General features: G+C 38.0%; 1 long non-coding RNA gene across 2 annotated transcripts in view; it reads right to left on the bottom strand.

The window, feature by feature from the left end:
* Positions 1-2,940: 2,940 nt before the first annotated feature.
* LOC123333577 overlaps positions 2,941-25,791 on the bottom strand; it is a 33,929-nt gene continuing 11,078 nt past the window's right edge. For both annotated transcript variants that reach the window (XR_006550955.2, XR_006550954.2), the window contains exon 3: positions 2,941-3,060. This is a non-coding gene — a long non-coding RNA (uncharacterized LOC123333577). The remainder of the gene's footprint in view (positions 3,061-25,791) is intronic.

The following is a 25,791-nucleotide window of genomic DNA, read 5'->3' as shown; positions in this document are numbered from 1 at the left end:
TTGTCAGAATCAAAGAATGATTTGGGTGGACTTGGCATGCTACAGTACCTTAGTATGTTCTTTTCATCCAGATGGGCTTTTTCTGAGGTTTTTAAGGAAGCAGGCTGTAAGCAATCAAGGAACTAATCTACTATCAGTGAACAGAAAGCCCCTGCTATAATAAGATGACCACAGGTGCCAGTTGGCTCAAGCAATATGTACCTGTTGTCCTTTTATAATTACTAATAACATCCACTTTGGGTCAAAGATGGGCCATATTAGATGGTGTTAGATGACCATTCCAACTGTGCTGTTGTTGTTTAATTGCTAAGTCATGTCCAGCTCTTTGTGACTCCAGGAACTGTGGCCCTACAGGCTCCTCTGTCCATGGGATTTCCCAGGCAAGAACACTCGAGTGGGTTGCCATTTCTTTCTCCAGAGGATCTTCCTGATCCAGGCAGGTAGATTTTTTTTTCCCCTAAACACTGAGCCACCAGGGAAGCCCCATTCTAGCTATTCAGATATAGTCCTAGCTAGACAGCAACAACAGCCATTGAAATGTCCATGGGAAGAGGCATGAGACTAGTTAAGGCTTGAAACCAAGGTCTCCTCAAGGTTACCCTTAACAGTGTTACCTAGGGCAATAAGAACAGTAGCAGGAATATGAAATGTATTATTTGTCGATCACCCTAGTGGCTCCTGAAGACAGTCTTCCTAGAGCCCTGATGCAGGAATGCCAGGCTGTTATGAGAGGCTGAATGAGAGGAAGAGAAGTTGCCAACTCACCTTTTCAGAGACTAATTTACATACTATATAGGTCTCTACTGGTATCTGAGAGGGTGAGTGTTTTTAAAGTTTACCCTTATGAATATTTTGGAATCTGAGCCATGTGAATATAGTATCTACTCAAAAACTACATTTAAATAATATTAAAACAGTACAGAAAAACTCTGGGCTTCCCAGTGGCTCAGCAGTAAATAGTCTGCCTGTGATGCAGTAGACCTGGGTCCAATCCCTGTGTCAGGAAGATCCCCTGGAGAAGGAAATGGCAATCCACCCCAGTATTCCTGCCTGAGAAGCCGATGGACAAAGGAACCTGGCAGGCTACGGTCAATAGGGTTGCAAAGAATCAGACATTACTGAAGCAACTGAGCACAGCCACATATACAGTGAAACACTACATGCTATGAAGAGGAAAACAGTTAACTATGTAATTTTACTGTTCAGTTGGTGTGTCTGACTTTGTGATCCCATGGACTGCAGCATATCATGTAATATAGTGTATTTATATTCCAAATAAGTAAAACTTTGTAAAGACTATGAAATGACATAGAAATATAGCTATGTTACAATGTGAAGTGAATCAAATAAACCACATATGTATGTGTATAATACAATTATAACTATATTTTTAAATGTATGTATGAAAACTGGTGGATCATGAGTAGAAATGTAAATAATGACTGTCTCGGTGAAATCACAGGTAGAATTTTCCTAAATTCTGCATTTCCTAATGTTCTTAAATAATAATATATAGTTTCCATTATGTAAACTCCTCAAAACAATATTTAAATTCCACTTTGTTTTGCACATTTACTAAATGGAATTCAAAGAGACAGTAACCAGATTTCTGTCAAGGTTCTCTCTTCTTTAAATTGTAAATAAAATTTTTAAGTAAATCAAAAAAACTGGAAACAGAACTGCCATACGACCCAGCAATACCACTGCTGGGCATACACACCGAGGAAACCAGAATTGAAAGAGACATGTGTACCCCAATGTTCATCACAGCACTGTTTATAATAGCCAGGACAGTGGCTGTTTATAAAAGCCAGTGGTTTATTTTATTCACTTCACATTGTAACATAGCTATATTTCTATGTCATTTCGTAGTCTTTACAAAGTTTTACTTATTTGGAATATAAATACACTATATTACGTGACATGCTGCAGTCCATGGGATCACAAAGTCGGATACAACCACTGAACAGCAACCTAGATGTCCATCAGCAGATGAATGGATAAGAAAGGTGTGGTACATATACACAATGGAGTATTACTCAGCCATTAAAAAGAATACATTTGAATCAGTTCTAATGACGTGGATGGAACTGGAGCCTATTATACAGAGTGAAGTAAGCCAGAAAGAGAAACACCAATACAGTATACTAATGCATATATATGGAATTTAGAAGATGGTAACAACAACCCTGTATGGGAGACAGCAAAAGAGACACAGATGTATAAAACAGTTTTTTGGACTCTGTGGGAGAGGGAGAGGGCTGGATGATATGGGAGAATGGCATTGAAACATGTATAATATCATATAAGAAATGAATCGCTAGTCCAGGTTCGATGCAGAATACAGGAAGCTTGGGGCTGGTGCACTGGGATGACCCAGAGGGATGGTATGAGGAGAGAGGTGGGAGAGGGGTTCAGGATGGGGAACACGTGTACACCCGTGGCAGATTCATGTTGATGTATGGCAAAATCAATACAATATTGTAAAGTAAAAAATAATAATAATAATTTAAAAAATTAAAAAAAATAAAATGTATTCATTTAAAAATATCTTTCTTGAAGACTGTGTGTTTTCCTTACAGAGTGGTAACTCTCTTGCTCTCTGGATCAAGTCCTTTGCAGAGTTTCTGCTTGTAATGGGCATTCTGTAAGCATATATCTTTTTTTTTTTTTTCAATGAATGGACTTCATGGAAAATACAGAAGCCATCCAGAGAATTCCATACGTCCCCCATCATAAAATCTACAAAACATTTAACCGCATCCATTTTTTTCTTTGTGTGTGAATATGTGTGTGTGTCCCTCTTCTCACTCAAAGTGGTCACTCAATATAGGAAATTCCGTCACTTTCTATTCCTGTGGCAACTCACTCTATCAACTATACCTTTCTCTCCTTTGTACTCACTGCCTCTTTCACTCCTGGATCTTTCTGTTTAAATTTCTTTATTCATGGCTCTCCCATCTTCCAAATAAATGAACAAAACCCATCCCTGAAATTCTAAATCCGCCTTCAGCTGCTAGTCAATGTTCCTTTGGGTTCCCGTGCACTCGGAGGCTGTACCTGAAACAAATACAGAAAGTTGATCTGAAGAGTGATTTCAGGAAGCCTCAGTGAGAGAACAAGAAGGAAAAATGTGCAATACGAGGGACACCTTTCAGAATTGTGTATCTGAAGAAGGGTATGTTGGAACATTCAACCAGCAGCTCCGGTATCCCTGAGGTCAGGGACTCTCCTGGGGGGTGGGGGGGGGGGGGTCGGGCCAGGGGGACTCTTCTGATTGCAGAGCCTTGAGTGTTCACGTAGCAGCAGGTGGGGCCCTGGCATCACAGAAGGAGGCATTTAGGATAGAAAGCAGAATGACCCATAGCATGTCCCTATGGGGACACTCTGCTATTGGCTTCTCAGTCAGGTTCAATGTGGGCTCAAGTCAAACCACTCTACCCGTGCGCCTCTGACCACTGCCCACTGCCGACTCATCAGACACAAATGGAGTGACATCAATTTGAGAGCATCGAATCTCCAGTGGTTGCCCTCAGTGTAGAGAAGGATGGGGCAGCAATGGTTTAGGAAATACAGTGGCCCAGTGTTCATTTTCCTCCGTCTTTCAGTACTGTTTAGCAAAGTTGTCCACATTTTCCTCATCAAAACAGAATCTTTCCTTTTTTTTTTTTTCTTTCCATTACTCACAGTTTGCCCATCTCCTCTCGAAATTTCATTGCTGTTTTCTCTGTATTCTTTATATATTCCTCTTCCTCAAAACATTGTAGCGTCTTACGTTTCAGTCTTAGCCTCCCAGCCCCTCATTTTCCTTTCTTCTAAGCCTAATGCTGCTTTGTTGCTCTCTAGTTTCATCTTTTTACAGTTAGTTGCTGAATATATCTGCCTGTTTCACAAGCCGGCAATTCCCAAAGGACCACTTCTTTCTTAATCCCACAATAAGGCAACACATGAAATATGATGAATCAGGAGGTGATGGCTTTGATTCTCTTCCTCTGTGGACCTGCCCATGTGCCTCGTGTGCAATTGCCTGTGCTCAGAGGAGAAAGCACCCACAGGGAAAATAAGGCAGCTCTGTGATTCCTCAGTATACATCTCCATTCTTGCAAAGCACCAAAAACCACCTGAAGTCCAACTCCAGAACCGTCAAACACCACCTTCAGCAATTAGTGATGAGCAATAAAAAACCTTTATTGGCTATATGTTTGGTTACATCAAAGGTGGAACAAGTCTATCTTTAAAAGAATGAAAATTTCAATGTAATAAAAGTACTATAAAGTGGTTTCTGAGAAAAAGTTTCTGTCTCATATTTGTCTTTTAGACATCATAAGCAGGGAAAGTAAGTTCAGATATGCCTGGGGAATGCTGGAGAAGCAAAATTGCTAGTCAGTTAGGAAATATCAGTTCCCTTCAAAGGAAAACAAGTCTTTTGACACCTCCCTGTGCTGTGATAAATTGTTTGCCTTGGTTATGTTCATGAGGTAAAAAATTAATTAGATTCAATGTGCACATATCATGAGTGAGTGCACTAAGGCAACATTCTATTTTTTCCCTGAACCTATGTAATATGTTGATGAGTAGGAAGACATGTAAAGATATCAATTTTAAGGTTTTATTGAGGGAGTTTTGTCTATAATTAATTTAGATTATATTTAATTAAATATGTAAAGCAATGAATTTGAAGCCACCAATGGACTATTTGTGTGTATGAAAGCAGAGTCTAGAAATAGCTAAGCCAACATTAATATTGTTGTCATGATTTATTAATTTAATGTTCTAATGATTCATTAAAACTCTTCTAACCAGCCTCTGTCATCAATCAACAAATATTTACAAAACAGCTATTAGGAATGTTCATGCTCCCATTCTGCTATAAAACGATACAGGAAAGCAAAGACAACAAGACCCAATTAATTTCAGAGAGAAAACAATAAAAATGTTTTAATTATTTAGCTTGGGTATAGACAAACTGTGGTCTTAGAAAAACAAACAAACAAACTGTTTTAGAGTTTACTTCAGGTACTTCCAAGACATTCACGAACAAAACTGCTAATTAATGCAGCTGCCGTACAAGGAATAAGAGGAATTGGAGAGGGGGGTGGGAAACAGAATAAACATTTGTTTCAATTCTTAAGAAAACCTCAGTTTCTGAAGAAATCTATTGTTTTGCCTCCTATTTTGCTCGGACTGAAATGATGACTTCTTCCTAATTTAGTCTCGTATCTTGACTAGAGACAAAATTCAAACAGACTTTGGTTTGAAATGACATGATGTAAGCATTTTAAGACAGGAAAAGACTCAAGTTCGTGATGATTCTTTCCCCCGACAATGTGATGTTATATCGATTTCTTTCCCAAAAGAGTCTTTCTTTAATTGACTATCCCAACAACAATGTTTATTTTATTTGTAAATAGAATATATTCTTATATTCAAAACCAAAGATTATGGCATAATTGTATAGTATATTGGGTAAAAACATTAGTTAATTTAACCTCTATCATATCCATGTAAAAGCGCTATAATAAAAATACCCTCCAAAAGAGTATAGACTTTAATGATTTAAAGATGTCTTATATTTACCTAGAATATTGCATCTCTTTAATAATTATTATATAAAATATCCTATATAAGTTAAATAAGCAGGGTGACAATATACAGCCTTGACATACCCCTTTTCCTATTTGGAACCAGTCTATTGTTCCATGCCCAGTTCTAACTGTTGCTTCCTGATCTGCATATAGGTTTCTCAAGAGGCAGGTAGGGTGGTCTGGTATTCCCATCTCTTTCAGAATTTTTCACAGTTTATTGCGATCCATACAGTCAAAGGCTTTGGCATAGTCAATAAAGCAGAAATAGATGTTTTTCTGGAACTCTCTTGCTTTTTCCATGATCCAGTGGATGTTGGCAATTTGATCTCTGGTTCCTCTGCCTTTTCTAAAACCAGCTTGAACATTTGGAAGTTCACAGTTCACGTATTGCTGAAGCCTGGCTTGGAGAATTTTGAGCATTACTTTACTAGCATGTGAGATGAGTGCACTTGTGTGGTAGTTTGAGCATTCTTTATCATTGCTTTTCTTTGGGATTGCAATGAAAACTGACCTTTTCCAGTCCTGTGGCCACTGCTGAGTTTTCCAAATTTGCTGGCATATTGAGTGCAGCACTTTCACAGCATCATCTTTCAGGATTTGAAATAGCTCAACTGGAATTCCATCACCTCCACTAGCTTTGTTCATAGTGATGCTTTCTAAGGCCCACTTGACTTCACATTCCAGGATGTCTGGCTCTAAGTGATGATCACACCATCCTGATTATCTGGGTCCTGAAAATCTTTTTTGTACAGTTCTTCTGTGTATTCTTGCCATCTCTTCTTAATATCTACTGCTTCTGTTAGGTCCATACCATTTCTTTTTTTCTTTTTAAACTTTACAAAATTGTATTAGTTTTGCCAAATATCAAAATGAATCCGCCACAGGTATACATGTGTTCCCCATCCTGAACCCTCCTCCCTCCCCATACCATCCCTCTGGGTTGTCCCAGTGCACTGGTGCATACCATTTCTGTCCTTTATCGAGCCCATCTTTGCATGAAATGTTCCCTTGGTATCTCTAATTTTCTTGAAGAGATCTCTAGTCTTTCCCATTCTGTTGTTTTCCTCTATTTCTTTGCATTGATTGCTGAGGAAGGCTTTCTTATCTCTCCTTGCTATTCTTTGGAACTCTGCATTCAGATGCTTAAATCTTTTTCTTTTCTCCTTTGCTTTTTCACTTCTTTTCATTTCACAGCTGTTTGTAAGGCCTCCTCAGACAGCCATTTTGCTTTTTTGCATTTCTTTTCCATGGGGATGATCTTGATCCCTGTCTCCTGTACAATGTCACAAACCTCCGTCCATAGTTCATCAGGCACTGTGTCTATCAGATCTAGGCCCTTAAATCTATTTCTCATTTCCACTGTGTAACCATAAGGGATTTGATTTAGGTCATACCTGAATGGTATAGTTGTTTTCCCCACTTTCTTCAATTTAAGTCTGAATTTGGCAATAAGGAGTTCATGATCTGAGCCACAGTCAGCTCCCGGTCTTGTTTTTGTTGACTGTATAGAGCTTTTCCATCTTTGGCTGCAAAGAATATAATCAATCTGATTTCAAAAGCTGAGCACCAAAGAATTGATGCTTTTGAACTGTGGTGTTGGTGAAGACTCTTGAGAGTCCCTTGGACTACAAGGAGATCTAAACAGTCCATCCTAAAGGAGATCAGCCCTGGGTGTTCACTGGAAGGACTGATGCTAAAGCTGAAACTCCAATATATTGGCCACCTCATGAGAAGAGTTGACTCATTGAAAAAGATCCTCACGCTGGGAGGGATTGGGGGCAGGAGGAGAAGGGGAAGACAGAGGATGAGATGGCTGGATGGCATCACCGACTCGATGGACATGAGTTTGGGCGAACTCCGGGAGTTGGTGATGGACAGGTTACTATGTACTATGATTCATGGGGTCACAAAGAGTCGGACACAACTGAGCGACTGAACTGAACTGAACTGAACTGAAAATATCCTAAACCATGAAACTATAGTTTATATTTTAAACAATATAGAGACAAAATCACCAACTAAATTAAAAAGCAAAACTTTCAACAGGAACCCTTTTGTGCCAGTGCCAAAAATTCCTGGTGATGCTTCTTCCACTTGTGAATAAATGAAATTGGTAGAACTGTTAGTAGGATGCACAGTAAGACAAGTCTCTATTATAGAAACAGAGAGAAAAAAAATCCACACAGCATGAGAATGTCCTTAGTATCTTGATCCTGCATCAACTTATAAGAGCATTTGCCTTTGGGTGCCCCAAATGAGAAAAGCAATGCTATAACAGTATATCATCATTATGGTGTGATGGACTTTGGCTGTGTGAATTTGGTTAAGCTATAGTCTACAGTTTTCAAATACTAATCAAATCAAATACTAATCCAGCTGTTGCTATGAAGGTAATTTGAAGAGGTGATTAAAATTCATAACCAATTGACTCTAAGTAAGGGAGATTATTATGTCTTACCTGTTTATGATGTATAAAAGCCAAACATGAGAGAGCTATTATCTTAGATAATCTGGGTGGACCTGATTCAATCAGGTGAAAAGCCTCTAGAATCACTGCCAAGACTTCCCTGATAAAGAACAAATTTCACCTGTGAATAATACTTTCCATTCATGCCCAAGAATTCTAGCCTTGTCTGGATTTTGAATTTGCTTAGCCAATCCCCACAATTGCTCAAAGCAATTCCTCGCAATGAATCTTTTAATATGTATCCTGCTGGTACAGCTTCTCTGTTGAACCTCTGACAACTCTTCACTATCCTGCCTATAGAGGAGAAGGCCAGGCACCTCAGGAAAGGCAGTGGTGAACAGGTGGTTTCCAGGGAGACAAGCCACATTGTGACTCCCAACATGGAGCTTCAAGCTTAGCTTGAACCTCTGAAACTCTTCAAGGAGAAAGAACACTCAGAGAATACTGAAAAAATAGGCTGGGTAATGTATAATCATTTTTCAATGTTATGTTGAGTCAGAAAAAAGAGAACTTTGAAAAATGTTTCTGACTGATGTCTCTATAGAGTTCTGGGCCTCTTGCTCACTCGTTTATAAAAAACTAACCTATTCATTTACTGGGGCCTGGCAAGGAGAAAGGCAATTCTCCTGAACTTAGGTCAATAAATCCTTGAAAATCTTTCCATTTTATAAAACGTAGGTGACCTCACATATTAAAAATGAATTTATTTTCTACATGGGTTATTTGTATTTCATCGTTAAATTCCTTTGAATAAGCTATTTCTCAATTGCAATCTTCACCTATACTTAAACTGATTTCTCACACACATACATATATATCTATACCTATGAGAATATACATATGGTTATGCAATTTGGCAAATATGTGTATTTGAGAAATTACACTGGGGTTAAAGATTGTGTTCTCCATCATGATTATGTGCTCTATCATAAAACCTATGACCGAAGTATGGATAATAAACTGATTTATACGTGTGAAAATATTTGAAATTTCATTGCACCTGTCTTATAATATCCCTTTCTCAAGACTAATGATATAAAAATTCAGGACTAAAGATCAAAGCTCATAAATCATAAACAAAATGATGCCTGTTTTTCTTCTTATAAATCATTTCTCTGAAACCGCAAGTATCACAGAGCACTAGATCAATCCATCATGCCTGAAGTTAAATACAACATTGGTTTCCAAGGATATGCACAGTTTTAGAACTCTGAAGAAGTTAATTAATTTTCTTCCCAGGTATTTGAGAATACAACCAACAGCAGGGTAATCAAGAAAGGAATTTACTAGAACATCTTGATTTTTATTTTAATGAGGTGGAAACGGAAAGCAGAGAGGTAGGCCACTGACCTATGAAATAGGAGCAGACTCCCAACCTGGGAATTGTGTTGTCATGAGTCGTAAAAAATAACAAAGTTTGTTACTAAGCAAGGTCTGAAGTCCTTGGACTATATTTAACTTGAGCATATTTTAAGGGTAGAATAAATTATTTTTGCCTGAGTTTGGGTCTGGAAAATAAAAATCTCAAAGTTTAGGAAGGAGAAAGAAGAGGGAGGTGAGAAGAAAAAGAGAGAAGGGACAGAGAACATGAGGTGGAGGAGAAATTCAGTGTTGATTCCTAAAACTTGGCCTAACTCTAAAAAACATTTCAAAACTCCCTTTATTTCTGTCCCCTACCTCTTCTTTGACCCCTTTTTTCAGTCAAGTGAGTGACACATGTGCTCTCAATAACACTGTCCTTCAGCCACTACCAAGTGTAGCTTCCTAAACCATACAGGTCACACAACTCTAAAAAATAAAGACTGAGGTGCCCTAGGCAAGAGGTATGGGGATGCAGCTGCTGCTGCTGCTAAGTCGCTTCAGTCGTGTCTGACTCTGTGCGACCCCATAGACGGCCTCCCACCAGGCTCCCCCGTGCCTGGGATTCTCCAGGCAAGAACACTGGAGTGGGTTGCCATTTCCTTCTCCAATGCATGAAAGTGAAAAGTGAAAGTGAAGTCGCTCAATCGTATCTGACTCTTAGAGACCCCATGGACTGCAGCCTACCAGGCTCCTCCATCGATTGGATTTTCCAGGCAAGAGTACCAGAGTGGGGTGCCATTGCCTTCTCCAAGGGATGGGGATGGGGAGGCTTAAAAGGGAGGGATATATGTCAAATATTACATTTCACTCAAGAGGGAGAGATATATGTATACATATAGCTGATTCACTTCATTATACAGCAGAAACTAACACAACATTGTAAAGCAATTATACTCCAATTAAAAAATAAGGTAAAAAATCAAATGCCTGTTAACATCTTAAAATCTGTGACTTACAAAAAGTATTGCAATTTTAAGAAAAGTGTAGAGACAGAGTTTGGGGACAGAGGAAGATACCTATGCATTAATAGTTGGCACAGCCTACAAGCCATTTATGTATTTATTACTTCATTTTGTTTATTTAATAAACATTTAAGTGTGGTGTTGGAGAAGACTCCTAAGAGTCCCTTGGACTGCAAGGAGATCCAACCAGTCCATTCTGAAGGAGATCAGCCCTGGGATTTCTTTGGAAGGAAGATGCTAAAGCTGAAACTCCAGTACTTTAGCCACCTCATGCGAAGAGCTGACTCATTGGAAAAGACTCTGATGCTGGGAGGGATTGGGGGCAGGAGGAAAAGTGGACGACAGAGGATGAGAGGCATCACCGACTCAATGGACGTGAGTTTGAGTGAACTCCTGGAGTTGGTGATGGACAGGGAGGCCTGGAGTGCTGAGATTCATGGGGTCGCAAAGAGTCGGACACGACTGAGTAACTGAACTGAAATGAACTGAACTAAGTGCTTCTGCCCTTGAAAGGCTCTGTGTGGTATCAGTTTTACCAACGTTTCCCTTCTCCTTTCAGTGTCTCATTTCTACTGCAGAACCCTATAGACTCGAAAGATCTCTGAGCCTCGTATTTGCTTTTTCCCTTGTTTCCACAATGGTGGAATTTTAGTGGAAGCAGTGGCTCCTTGTACTAGATGACAAGCAGGAATTTGTAGGAGGGGTCGGGAGGAACCTCACCTGTTACTCCCCATTAATAGGTGTTCCTGGCAAGCTAACTAGGTCAGAAGACTTACATAAAAATTTAATTAACTGGTTAATCAGGTGAACAAAGATCAAGCTGGATATTTTAAGACCTTGAGGAAAAAGCGAATTAATTATTGCATAGAGCTCTCTATCAAAGAGCTGTTAATTCATATAACCAAATTGAGTTCATGGGGCCCCAATATTTTTACCCCGTAAGAGACAGAGACCCCTGCCCTCACCATGAGTCAGGGCTTTAGATGAGAATTTTTCTATGAAATCAATGGCATTTATCAACTTATGATTACTTTATCACTTGTATTAATCAAACACATCTACAACTGCTAATCAGAATTTCTGATAGACTCTTTGCAATCAGGAGCCTATGCAGCCCAAATTATAAGAAATTACCTTAGTCCCTGATACATGTTGTTCTAACCAAAAACAACTACACTGATTGTAATAGTCTAATATTAGAAAATGTGTATTTATCCCAAAAATTCAAATTCCACTCAATTTTGAGAAATTATTTGGGGAGACTGACAGTCCTACTTTACAATAAATTATTATTTTATTTTAAGCACTAAACTCAAAAAAATCTGTATCCAAATATTTTTTCAGCTAAGAGGAAGAAGACTAAATGAAAAATATGAAAGAAAAACAGATGTGGCTTTGCAAATTTTCTCCCAGGCTTCCTAATTATGTGTTATACCCTCATTAGAGTTGTGAAGAAAATTCAACTGTGGCGAAAACTGCCTCATCAGTTGCCTGATTGGAAGGACTAATTTAGCCTGAGAGGAATTCAGAAAAGGAGGGATGACCTTGCACATTAGGATATGTACATATATATTTTCTTTGAAGAATTTTCAATTACATGTTCAAATCTAGATAAAATGTTATATTTTATGTTATCCAATCATATTTATTCACAGAAATTATTAGTGATGAGCCAATTTTATATAAACTTTCAAAATGTAATAGTGTATTATGAAAAATGTTTAACCACATGATAATAAGTAGCTTCATGAATTAGCATGTTTTCATTCTACAGATCACTTTGCGTATCTACTGGTGACAGGTAGTGTATTCATTCAGTGTCTACTACATGAGTGTCTACTGGTGATAGACACTGGGAAAATTATAGCAAATAAGATATACATATCTGTCCTAGTCAGGATTAAATAATTAGCTTAATTACAAAAACTGGCACTGGTGTGTTTCAGACAGTGTCTTGCAGTAATGTTCTTTGTCTACATAAGTGAAGATACTAAGCCATCATTAATTTCCCCTTTCAGGAAACTATTCTTTAACACTGGCTGATTTCATCTCAAAATTATTTAAGGAGATGCAGAGATTTATCTTAACACCATTTTTTTTTAATGAAAGAAAGGTAAATAATCTTGGTTATATATGTATAAGCCTTATATCTCTACCAGTAACTGAATCAAACTGTTTTAATTTGTTAGATCGTGGATACAGAATTAAGACTCAAAGTCATCCAAATTAAGGAGGTTTCTTAAGAAATTCAATACAGATGATGTATTGCTTTTCCTGATTACCTTTCCACTTGCATGGAATAAACAGCCCTTATAATTCACCACCTCTTACCAGAATTATTTAAATAAACAGCTAGTCAACTTTTTTCAAATGGTTTCCTTCACTATTGCAGTATTTTTCTCCTCACTTTTGCCTAGTACTCTACCCATCTTCCTAAACACGCACTCTTATTTTCTGCTAATAAATACTCATGGAATTTTCAAAATCTAAAAAGCAATGACAAAGTCCTTTCCTGAGTTTAAGATTATTCACAATCTGAAAAAAAATCTAACTTCTATTAATCTCAGAATTTCCCTTCCTCAGGAATGATGTAGAAGGCTGCAAAGAGCCTGGTCTAAAACTCAGAGGATTTCTGCTCTATTTCTGTTTCTGCCTCTCAGAATGAACCCTCGCTTCCTCTCTTTGTTCTTCTTCATCATTTAATCAGCATTACTATTTTAAGTGAAATTTAATATTTAACTCCTCGAAGAGAGGAGTTACTTATCCTTCCTGTTCCTCTCTGAAACACTTCCCATAAAACTCTGGGTTCATAAAAAATATTACAAAACCTCTTGACCTGGATGACCTTTAATATACCTACTAACAAAATTTCTTCCCCCCCATTCTGAAACAAATTTCATTAATTATTCTAGATTCCTAGCTTCATCATTAAATCTATCTTGAAATCTGTAACCCAAAGATATTTTCCTTTCTATGAACTCAACACAATCTCTGTTATATTTTGGTATGAAGCATTTTCTAATATGGAATAGTAAACATCTTCTATTAGAAATTAATAGCTGTTAGGAAAAATAGAAGAGAGGCAGAAAATCTGGGAAATATTGATGTGAATAAGATCAACCTGGCATTTTCAGGACCTCTCAAAGATTTAGATGGATTTCTGACTCAGTCACATACCACTTCATTTACCTGCTTCTCCTTATCTGAATCTCCTAGCCATAATCCTTTAGATAGGATGTTGTTCTTTTTTTATTAACAGAGTAGTGAATATGGAAGAAGCTATGCTCCCATGTAATACTGTTGCTGATGCTACTGCTAAGTCACTTCAGTCGTGTCCGACTCTGTGCGACCCCATAGACGGCAGCCCACCAGGCTCCCCCGTCCCTGGGATTCTCCAGGCAAGAACACTGGAGTGGGTTGCCATTTTCTTCTTCAATGCATGAAAGTGAAAAGTGAAAGTGAAGTCTCTCAGTCGTGTCCAACTCTTAGCGACCCCATGGACTTCAGCCTACCAGGCTCCTCCATCCATGGGATTTTCCAGGCAAGAGTACTGGAGTGGGGTGCCACTGCCTTCTCTGCATGTAATATTCTCACCTCTAATTATCCACAACCTTTCTATGTGCGTGTGTGAAAGACTAATAAAAATTGGGGGATATACAGGTAACACTGTTATTATATCACAGAAGTGTTAGCCATTTAAAATATAGCATTACACACCCCTGTTCTCATAGCTGTTAGCCCTGTTCATCTCTGGGAATTATCTCAATGGATACTGTAAGAGATGAAAATACTTTTTTTTTTTTTTTTTTGCTATTCCTCCATAAAGAATGTGAGAAAATTTAAAAATGAGATATGAAGATGGCTATGTTGGTAGAAAAATTAGAGGGTTTTAAGCTGTCAGGATGATTTCTAATTCAAAATTAAGAGGATTTTGGATAAGCTGATACTAAAATAGTAGCATGTAACTTAAAAACTTTAGAATAATACACGGGAAATGCAATACTAGGTCTTTAAAACTCTATAAAGGACAGAAATGGTATGGACCTAACAGAAGCAGAAGATATTAAGAAGAGATGGCAAAAATACACAAAAAAACTGTATAAAAAAAGATCTTCACAACCTAGATAATCACGAAGGTGTGATCACTGACCTACAGCCAGACATCCTGGAATGTGAAGTCAAGTGGGCCTTAGAAAGCATCACTATGAAAAAAGCTAGTGGAGGTGATGGAATTCCAGTTGAGCTATTCCAAATCCTGAAAGATGATGCTGTGAAAGTGCTGCACTCAATATGCCAGCAAGTTTGGAAAACTCAGCAGTGGCCACAGGACTGGAAAAGGTCAGTTTTCATTGCAATCCCAAAGAAAGGCAATGCCAAAGAATGCTCAAACTACTGCACAAGTGCACTCATCTCACATGCTAGTAAAGTAATGCTCAAAATTCTTCAAGCCAGGCTTCAGCAATATGTGAACCATGAACTTCCTGATGTTCAAGCTGGTTTTAGGAAAGGCAGAGGAACCAGAGATCAAATTACCAACATCCGCTGGATCATGGAAAAAGCAAGAGAGTTCCAGAAAAACATCTATTTCTGTTTTATTGACTATGCCAAAGCTTTTGACTGTGTGGATCACAATAAACTGTGGAAGATTCTGAAACAGATGGGAATCTTTAGAAACTTGTACGCAGGTCAGGAAGCAACAGTTAGAACTGGACATGGAACAACAGACTGGTTCCAAATAGGAAAAAGAGTACATCAAGTCTGTATATTATCACCCTGCTTATTTAACTTATATGTAGAGTACATCATGAGAAACGCTGGACTGGAAGAAACACAAGCTGGAATCAAGATTGCCGAGAGAAATATCAATAACCTCAGATATGCAGATGACACCACCCTTATGGCACAAAGTGAAGAGGAGCTACAAAGCCTCTTGATGAAAGTGAAAGAGGAGAGTGACAAAGTTGGCTTAAAGCTCAACATTCAGAAAACGAAGATCATGGCATCCAGTCCCATCACTTCATGGGAAATAGATGGGGAAACAGTGGAAACAGTGTCAGACTTTATTTTTGGGGGCTCCACAATCACTGCAGGTGGTGACTGCAGCCATGAAATTAAAAGATGCTTACTCCTTGGAAGGAAAGTTATGACCAACCTAGATAGCATATTCCAAAGCAGAGACTTTGCCAACAAAGGTCCGTCTAGTCAAGGCTATGGTTTTTCCAGTGGTCATGTATGGATGTGAGAGTTGGACTGTGAAGAAGGCTGAGCACCGAAGAATTGATGCTTTTGAACTGTGGTGTTGGAGAAGACTCTTTAGAGTCCCTTGGACTGCAAGGAGATCCAACCAGTCCATTCTGAAGGAGATCAGCCCTGGGATTTCTTTGGAAGGAATGATGCTAAAGCTGAAACTCCAGTACTTTGGCCACCTCATGCGAAGAGTTGACTCACTGGAAAACACTCTGATGCTGGGAGGGATTGAGGGCAGGAGGAGAAGGGGAAGACAGAGGATGAGATGGCTGGATGACATCACTGACTCGATGGACGTGAGTCTGGGTGTTGGTGATGGACAGGGAGGCCTGGCGTGCTGTGATTCATGGGGTCGCAAAGAGGCAGACATGACTGAGCGACTGAATTGAACTGAACTGAACTGAAAACTCTATAAGACCAAGAGGTATAATATAAGCCAAGCCATAAAAGAACAATTGATTTCATTCTACATTTTTTAGTCTAGTTATCATTAATAGATGAAATAGTAAACTTTTTTTCCTTACATTTTATAAAATGAGGGATTTTTACATGTTTCATGGACCACTCAAAAGGTCTGTGGATGGACATTATATGTACAACCCTAAAATTCTCACTTGCTTCTGTATATATGTGTGTTTTCTGGGTACAGTATCCATATCTCTCACAAGATTTTCAGAGAAAAGCATAAACCTTGCTGTTTTTCAAACTATAATTAAGAGAGATATACTGTAAAGCAAAAGTGACTCAAAAAATACAAGGATGAAACAGAGAGTACATTGTGATAGACTATGAACACCTTAATTCCTGCTTAAACTTATCCCTCCATATTATGGAAGCCTGTCTCCAAGGACTGGCCATTCCACCCTGATTTATTTTCTCTTCCATAATCTTGCTTCCCACCATTCTGGGAGCCTATGCTGTTTACTGCCTACCTAGCTCTGGTTTGTGTAACAGATGAGATTCAGGAGGAAAAGCTCCATATTTTCCATTATTTTTTTATAAACTATAATGTTGATCAGTTGAAAGATAAAATTAATTCAGCACAAATGCCATAAATATATATGTGGCACAGAATGCTCTACATGGCATATTCAGATTTATGATGCTTATGTTATTTGTTTGAAGTTAAAGAGGGTCTTTGATCTCAATTCTCTCTAAAGATTCCAATGAATGATTAACCAAAACCTAATCATTCTAAGGAATGATTAATCAAAAACCATCTTTATTTTCATTCTACATACCCTAGAGGATCCTTCAGTGACCCAGAAAATCAAATTCCATCTGAGTTAGAGAGAATATGACAAACACAAGGAAAGTCAACTATTAAGAAAACTCAAGCTTATTTGTGAACTCTGACATGACATGTGTAAGGTAAATATGCCTGACACATTATTTGACTATAGACTGTAATAACTCAGTTTGTACCTTTGTTAAGGTACAAAATTCTAGAGAATATTTCAGTCCATTGAAGGAAGGAGAAGACTAATTGATAGCGTCTAACTTCTAGTCTATTATGGATGTACATTCAGACAGGGGAAGAAGGTACATGTCTTTTTCCCATTTTTTTAATTCATTTGCACTAAATCCAAGGATACCTATACAGGGATGGATATCTTAGGGTATCTTTCATGAAAGACAAAATAAGGGATACTATGTTATTTTCTACAAGAAGAAATTGATTAACATTATTACTAAATTCAAGAGAATGAGAAGACAAGTCACAGACTGGGAGAAAATATTTGCAAAACAGTGATAAAGGACTGCTAAGCTGCTGCTAAGTCGCTTCAGTCGTGTCTGACTCTGTGCGACCCCATAGACGGAAGCCCACCAGGCTCCCCTGTCCCTGGGATTCTCCAGGCAAGAACACTGGAGTGGGTTGCCATTTCCTTCTCCAATGCATGAAAGTGAAAAGTGAAAGTGAAGTCTCTCAGTCGTGTCCGACCCTCAGCGACCCCATGGACTGCAGCCTACGAGGCTCCTCCGTCCATAGGATTTTCCAGGCAAGAGTACTGAAGTGGGGTGCCATTGCCTTTTCCGGATAAAGGACTAGCAACCAAATTACACAAAGAACTCTTAAATTCAACAATGAGAACCATACAACTCAACTAAAAAATGGGGAATGACCTTCATAGACACCACAGCAAAGAAGATATACAAATAAGATGGCAAATAAGCATATGAACCAATGCTCCACATTTTTATTCCATCAAGGAAGTACAAACTAAAACAACCCTGCATACTTATTTAAATGGACAAAATTTAGAACACTTGATAATACCAAATGCTGGTGAGGGTGTCGAGTAACAGGAACTCTCATTCATTTCTGGTGAGAATGCAAAATGGTACAGCCGGTTTGGAAGGCAATTTTGTGGCTTCTTACAAAACGAATTATACTCTTGACATATGATCCAACCATCACACTTCTTGGTATTTAACCAAAGAAACTGAAAATGTATATCCATCACAAAAATCTACAGTCAAGTGTTTACAATAGCTTTATTCATGATTGCCAAACTTTGGAAGCAATGAAGATGCCTTCTAGTTCAATTCAGTTCAGTTGCTCAGTTGTGTCCGACTCTGAGAGCCCACGGACTGCAGCATGCCAGGCTTCCCTGCCCATCACCAACTCCTGGAGCTTGCTCAAATTTACGTCCATTGAGTTGGTGATGCCATCCAACTATTTAATCCTCTGATGTCCCCTTCTCCTCCTGCCTTCAATCTTTCCCAGCATCAAGGTCTTAATGGATTATTACACAAGTACATCCAGACAATGCAACATTACTCACTACAAAAAAGAAATGCACTATCAAGCCATGAGAAGACATGGCACTACTTTAAATGCATATTACAAAGTGAAAGAAGGCAATGGGAAAAGGCTACATACTATATGATTTCTACTCTATGACATGCTGGAAAAGGCAAAACTATGAAGAGAGGAAAAAAAGCAGTGATTGCCTAGAGGTGGAGGTGGGTGGGGGCTGGATAGCAAAGCACAGAGGATCTTTAGGGCAGTAAAAATACCCTGTGTGATAACATAATGATAGATACATGTCATGACACACTTGGCCAAATCCATAGAAAGATAAAGTGCAGCACCAAGAATGATCTGTAACGATAGCTATGAATTTTGTTTGATAATGACGTATCAATGTAGTTCAACAATTGTAAATGTACCACTCTGGTGAGGGGATGTTGGTTATGCAGAAGGCTAGGCATGCGTGTCGGGGGATGGGGCGGGGATGGGTATATGGGAAATGTCTGAACCTCTTCTTCAGTTTTGCTGTGAACCTAAATCTTCTATAAATAATTGTCTTTAAAAAATCAAATTGTACAACTTAAATATATACAATTTTTGTCAATTATACTTCAATAAAGCTGAAAGAATTGATCACGAAAGTTTAATTGCAAACTAAAATAATTTTTATGCTAAAATGTGTCTAACTGTGACTATAAGTGTTATTACTGAGAGTATTATTTCTGAAAGAAAACTGATATTATTTTGGAGGCATTTTATATACATTACTATATGCATATTCAGCCAAAAACAAATATTTTCTCTTGTTCCTGGAAATTCCATTAATCCTGGAAGTGTGTGTGTATATAGTTTCATATATATATATTCAACTATATTTAACTTATCCATAAAGAACATGAACACATTAAGTAATTAATGCTTGTCAGTTACTTTGAGTGAATACCATTTTAGTCAAATGCTATATCTGTGGTAAGTAATAATAATAATCAAGATAACAGGTTGTCCAATTATGTACGTTATTTGCTAGCAGTTTTAAACCACACCGTATGTTTGCCCAGAATGTAGACATTTAATTTTTTTCTTAAAAAGAAGACAAGCAATCATCAATCGAAAAGAAAACACTTTTAAATATGAGAGACATACTGATTTACATAATGATTCTAAATTGTCTAATACCTAAAGCATAGTCAATCAAGCTGCAGTCAATATGCTGAAGAGTCAGTGAAGAACTGACTTCCTTATATTCCTTCTATCAGTTCTCTCAGGATGGAAAAACTTCCCACTTCACACTTGCCCAAAGGTGTCATGATATTTCCCAGGCTTACATCAGGCTGGTCTATCTGTGATTTCTATGATCAGAAATTTCCTGATCGTAAATAAGACTTGCTTTAGTTAATGAATAACTCAGAATGTTTCTAAGATATTTTTGGGAGAAAAGAGTTTAAGCAATAGGTCAGATCCACTCTCTTCCTGTGGAAGATGGGAACAATACTGGGAAGGGGTCAAAGCAGATGCCATATTTGCCTTGCTAACTGGATGTTCTCAGTGTCACCTAAGCTATACAACTCTGGGCTATAAACTGGTAGAGCTGAAACTCTCCCTACAGTTAGAGGAATGCCACAAACTGCACCTAAGACTTCAAATACCCTGGGCCAAAAAGACACATCTAATGTGAGAATATATGGCCCGGTAAGCTACCCTTGACTTTGCAGACCTCATTTCATACGTGCTTTTTGGATGCCTATAATTTTGACATCATTTAGTAAAGTCTGGCATTGAATCAGGTCTCAGGCTTGACAACTGCAATATAACTGTTTTTTTTTCCTTTTCTTTCCAAGTTGTCTATTATGATAGCTCATATCACTAACATTCATATATAATTTTATCTTATTTTTCTAAGTATATGTAACTATGTTCATATATGTCTTTTTATAAATTTTATAATATTTTATTTTTAATTAATAATTAATATTTTAATTTTATAAACTTAAAGTTTATTTTAAACAAACAGCTGACTCATTAGAAAAGACTCTGATGCTAGGAATGATTGAAGGCAGAAGGAAAAGAGGGTGACAAAGGATGAGATGGTTGGATGGCATCACTGGTTCAATGCACATGAACTTGGACAAACTCCAGGAGATGATGAGGGACAGGGAAGCCTGGTGTGCTGCAGTCCATGGGAATGCAAAGAGCCAGACATGACTTGACGACTGAACAACAAGAAAAATTGCACTGAGTTACTTGCTGCTGCTGCTAAGTCGCTTCAGTCATGTCCGACTCTGCAACCCCATAGATGGCAGCCCACCAGGCTCCCCCATCCCTGGGATTCTCCAGGCAAGAACACCAGAGTGGGTTGCCATTTCCTTCTCCAATGCATGAAAGTGAAAAGTGAAAGTGAAGTCGCTCAGTTGTGTCCAACTCCTAGTGGCCCCATGGACTGCAGCCCACCAGGCCCCTCCGTCCATGGGATTTTCCAGGCAAGAGTACTGGAGTGGGGTGCCATTGCCTTCTCCAGCACTGAGCTACTTAGTGTTCCCCCAAAACACTATGCTTCAGCCAAGGCTGATTTCCAATTTCCATGTCCATGTGGCTTCACATTTCTTAACCAATTCCAGAATGTTCAGTTGTAAAGGTCGTGCACTACACAAGGGCACCAGAATTAAAAAGGGTGCTAAATACTTCATTAACACCTTGGTAAATATCTTGTTTTGGCAGCATGAGTCATGTTATGACAATTTTCTAAAGGATAAATCTTGAAAGATTACCTTTGCCTCTATTACACTTGTCACATGTCAACAACCACCAGATCCTTCAGATCAAGGATCTCCTACTATCTAGATTTCTGCTACATCTCTTGGACCTGACTACCAAACAGAAGCTGTCAATGGGCTCAGCTCAAATTCTCAAGCCATGTTATTTATGTTCTATATTACTATAAAACCATTATAGGTTAAATCATTTGTTGACTAAAGAAGCTGATGGACCACTTAGAAGAGACTCCAGGAAGGGATTTCTGAGACGGATTTGTGGGTAGAGACAATTACCCAAAAAGTACCATAGACATTTATGCTGTGATACTTTTTGCTTATGTTCCCCTCTGTCTACAGTAGTATTAACTCACTGATTAATAGTGGCAGAGGAAGTTCCTCTGTTTGCAGACTTTCATGACTCATGATCACAATCTCAAAACACAAGAGAACCTCTCTCTTCCAATATATATTTCAGCACCTTATAAAATAAGTAACTAGTCAGAACAAGTTATATCCCTATACCGGTTTTTGGAAATACCAAACTATCTTAATGTACAATTTGTCTATTACTAGGTTGTCTGGTAATGGCGCCCCTGAAGGACCTCATGTTAAGGGCTGTGGACTGCCCCACTCTGTTACACTGTTATGCATGATTATCCAATGCTCAGTCATCATGGACTGCTGGCCATCAAAGTTGTAACCACACTCTTCATTTAGTCAGGTAAATCAAGACCAAAGGTTAGATCTCTTTTCCTCCAATACTTTCCTGCAGGCAGCAAGCATTAGAGAAGTTTCCTAATTCCTAATGTTATTCAGCCCAGTATCTAGTTCCAGAGATACAACAGCCATCAGTATAAACAGTTGCTTTGCTCCTCATAAGAAAGATCATTAACTTTCTGATCTGAGGGAAAGATACTCCTCCATCAATTCTGCCTTGACTGAACTGATTCCACATTTGACCAGGGTCTTTTCAGTTACCGAAATTTCTTCTCTCTACCAATGTTTCTGTTTCTCAGCACACTGTATTTCCAAGTGTCAGAAAACCAACTCAAATTTGTCTTGACAAATACAGTGAATTTATTAATTCATATACCTGGAAAGATAAAGGGATCTGACTTCAGGACTATCTGATGACATTAGCCAGGAACCCACATGTTCCCTCCAGCTATGCCCTAGCTCCCACTCTCATTCTCTCCCTACAACTTAGCTCTGCCTTCCTCTGTGCTGGAATCACTTTCTGTCTCTCTGTTGAAGAACAATAAAACTTTGCATTGTAGTTGGGCTTACAGGTTGCCAGAAGCATGTTTTTAATGAACCACTGCAGTAGGGAGAGATGGTTGAAACTGATTATCAAAAGCACAGAGCTTTTTTAACAAGGCTGGGAACAACAGGGCCGCAGTGACACAGAAAGCAAAAAAAGAAATATAACCTGTGGGTACTTTTACATCTCAAGTGATTAACAACCAGAGCTTTTTGTGAATTAAGAATTCATACATTATTCTTCATTTATGATAAGGTTTTAAGCACATTTAAACTTAACATAGTATATAAGATGTTCACATTAAAGAAAAGGAAAAGAAAAATCTCTAGGGCATATCCCAGTGTTTTGTCTTCTGAAGATTTTTTAGGATATTTAGACAGAAACAGCAGCAGCAACAGCAAGCACTACTGACAGGGAAAGATTAAGAAAAAATGAGGTTATGTAATAAATCACCATTTATGTCAAAAATAGACAATGGCATAGAGAGATACAAATTTAGCACATAAGAATGGTTATCTTCTATAGACAAATGTATATGGAGGTATTGACTTTGCAAAGAGGAGGAAATTTTTCTCTGAGAGAGGAAGAAAAGGGTCAGAGTGAAAAGTCTTAGAGGAAATAAAGAGCCATCTAAGGTTAGCGTGGCAATAACTGGATACCTGAGGACATGGAGCACACTTGCAATGACTGATGGAGTAAACTAACACTGGAAGATAAGACAAGTACCAGCTCTATAGAAGAGATCAGTCAAGAGAAGAAAGAACTCTGAGTGTGCTCCACAATTAACAATAAGCACAGTTCTGACATATTTCAGTATAACCATGGCAAACAGATATACATAATGGATTAATGTATTCATGACACATTTTTCCTAGCAAATTTTTCCAGGCTGAAGATGCAAACCAAAAATGTTGACAGTGGGATTTACCCAGAACTGAATATTGGCAGTGTTTCGCAAAGAGAGGTGAGAATGCAATTATTTGTGGGAATCTGTGTGACCATGAATCCTGTTAGAAAAAGAATGCTGCGTTCCCAATCCTAATGACTACTTCTACATAGAGTTTTGTTAGCAAAACATTCTTAGCCTTCCTCTGCTCAACTGCTTCTCCACAGAGATAGGAATAAATTAGTATAATTCTCTTAGAGACCATTTTTCTCTTTTGAGAGGGACATGGCTATCTACCTCCACAGAGTGCTTGTTTTCTGCCTGGCTCTTCTATGCTGTGAGACCTGCTAAGGCATGATTTCCCTCTGGAAAAGTGGAGGGGATAGAATAAAAGGTTCTGAAGTGTGTGAGCGTAGTAGTGTCAGAATAGTGTTAAGATTGGTACACTGCAAAATCACTGATGAACACTGATGTAAAAATCCTCACCAAAATACAAGCAAACTGATTGCAACAGTACATGAAAAAGAATAATACATCATGATCCAGTTGGTTTATCCTGGGGGGGAGGGTGCAAGGATTTTTCAATATTTGCAAAGTAATCAATGTGATGCACCCTATAAAAAAATTAAAAAGTAAAACCCATACAATCATCTCAATAGATGCAGAAAAAGCTTTTGACAAACTTCAACATCCATTTATGATAAAAACTGTCGAGAAAGTAGGCATAGAGGGGACCTACCTCAACATAATAAAGGCTACATATAACAAACACACATCTAATGTCCTAGTCAATGGTGAAAAGATGAAAGCATTTTCCTCTAATATTGGGAATAGGACAGGGATGTCCGTTTTCACCATTTCTATTCAACATAGTTTTGGAAGTCCCAGCCACCACAATCAGAGAAGAAAAAGAAATAAAGAATTTAAGCTGGAACATAAGTGAAACTGTTACTGTTCACAGATGACATGATGCTATACACAGAAAATCCTAAAGATGCTACCAGAAAACTACTAGAGTTCATCAATGATTCAGTAAAATTTCTGGATACAGAATTAATATACAGAAACCTGTTACATTTCTATACACTAACTACAAAGTATCAGAAAGAGAAACTGAGGAACAAACCCTATTTACCATGACATCAAAAAGAATAAAATGCCCAAGAGTAAACATACCTAAGGAGGCAAAAGATCTGTACTCTGAAAACTATGACACCAACGAAAGAAACTGAAGATAACACAAACAGATGGAGAGATGTACTGTATTCTTGGATTGGAAGAATTGATATTGATTAAATGGCCATATTACCCAACATAATCTACAGATTCAATGTTCTGCCTAAGAAATAACTAATGGGCATTTTTCACAGAACTAGAACAAAAAAATGTAAAAAGACTGTATGGAAACACAAAATATACCAAAAGTCAAAACAATCTTAAAAAGAATGGAGCTGGAGGAATCAGGCACTGTGACTTCAGACTATACTTCAAAACCACAGAAATTAAAACAGTATGGCACTCTCATAAAAACAGAATATAGATCAACAGAACAGGATACAAAGCCAGGAAGTTCACACAAACTTATGGTCAATTAATCAACAATAAAGAAGGCAAGAATACATACTGGACAAAAAATAGTCTCTTCAATAAGTGGTCCTGGAAATACTGAACATTCATTTAAAAGAATGAAATTAGAATAATCTTTAATATTATATACAAAAATAAACTCAAAATGAATTAAAGATCTAAATGTAAAACTGCTGCTGCTAAGTCACTTCAGTCGTGCCTGACTCTGTGCGACCCCATAGACGGCAGCCCACCAGGCTCCCCTGTCCCTGGGATTCTCCAGGCAAGAACACTGGAGTGGGTTGCCATTTCCTTCTCCAATGCATGAAAGTGAAAAGTGAAAGTGAAGTCGCTCAGTCTTGTCCGACTCTTAGCAACCCCATGGACTGCGGCCTACCAGGCTCCTCTGCCCATGGGATTTTCCAGGCAAGAGTACTGGAGTGGGGTGCCATTGCCTTCTCCGAATGTAAAACTAGATACTAAAAAAAAACTCCTAGATAAAAGCACAGGAAGAACACTCTTTGATATAAATCACAGCAATTTTTTAAATCTGTCTTCTAGAAAAATGGAAATAAAAACAATAATAAACAAATGGGACCTAAGTAAAGCTTTCACAAAGCAAAGGAAACCATAAACAAAATGAAAAGACAACTTACAGACAGGGAGAAAGTATTTGTAGATAATGCAATGAAAAGTGGGTTAATTTCCAAAATATATAAACAGCTCTTAAAACTTATTATTAAAAAAAAAAAAACTAAATCAAAAAAGTGGGCAGAAGATCTAAATAAACATTTATCCAAAAAAGACATACAGCTGATCAAGGTACATGAAAAGATACTCAATATCACTAATTATTGGAGAAATGCAAATCAAACTACATTGAGGAGTCACTTGACACCAGTCAGAATGATCATCATTGAAAAATCTAAAAGTAATAAATGCTGGAGAGG

This window comes from Bubalus bubalis, chromosome 5 (assembly GCF_019923935.1).
Source record: "Bubalus bubalis isolate 160015118507 breed Murrah chromosome 5, NDDB_SH_1, whole genome shotgun sequence".
NCBI lineage: Eukaryota > Metazoa > Chordata > Mammalia > Artiodactyla > Bovidae > Bubalus > Bubalus bubalis.
The sequence above is the reverse complement of the archived record's forward strand: the minus strand, read 5'-3'. Positions and strand labels throughout refer to the sequence as shown.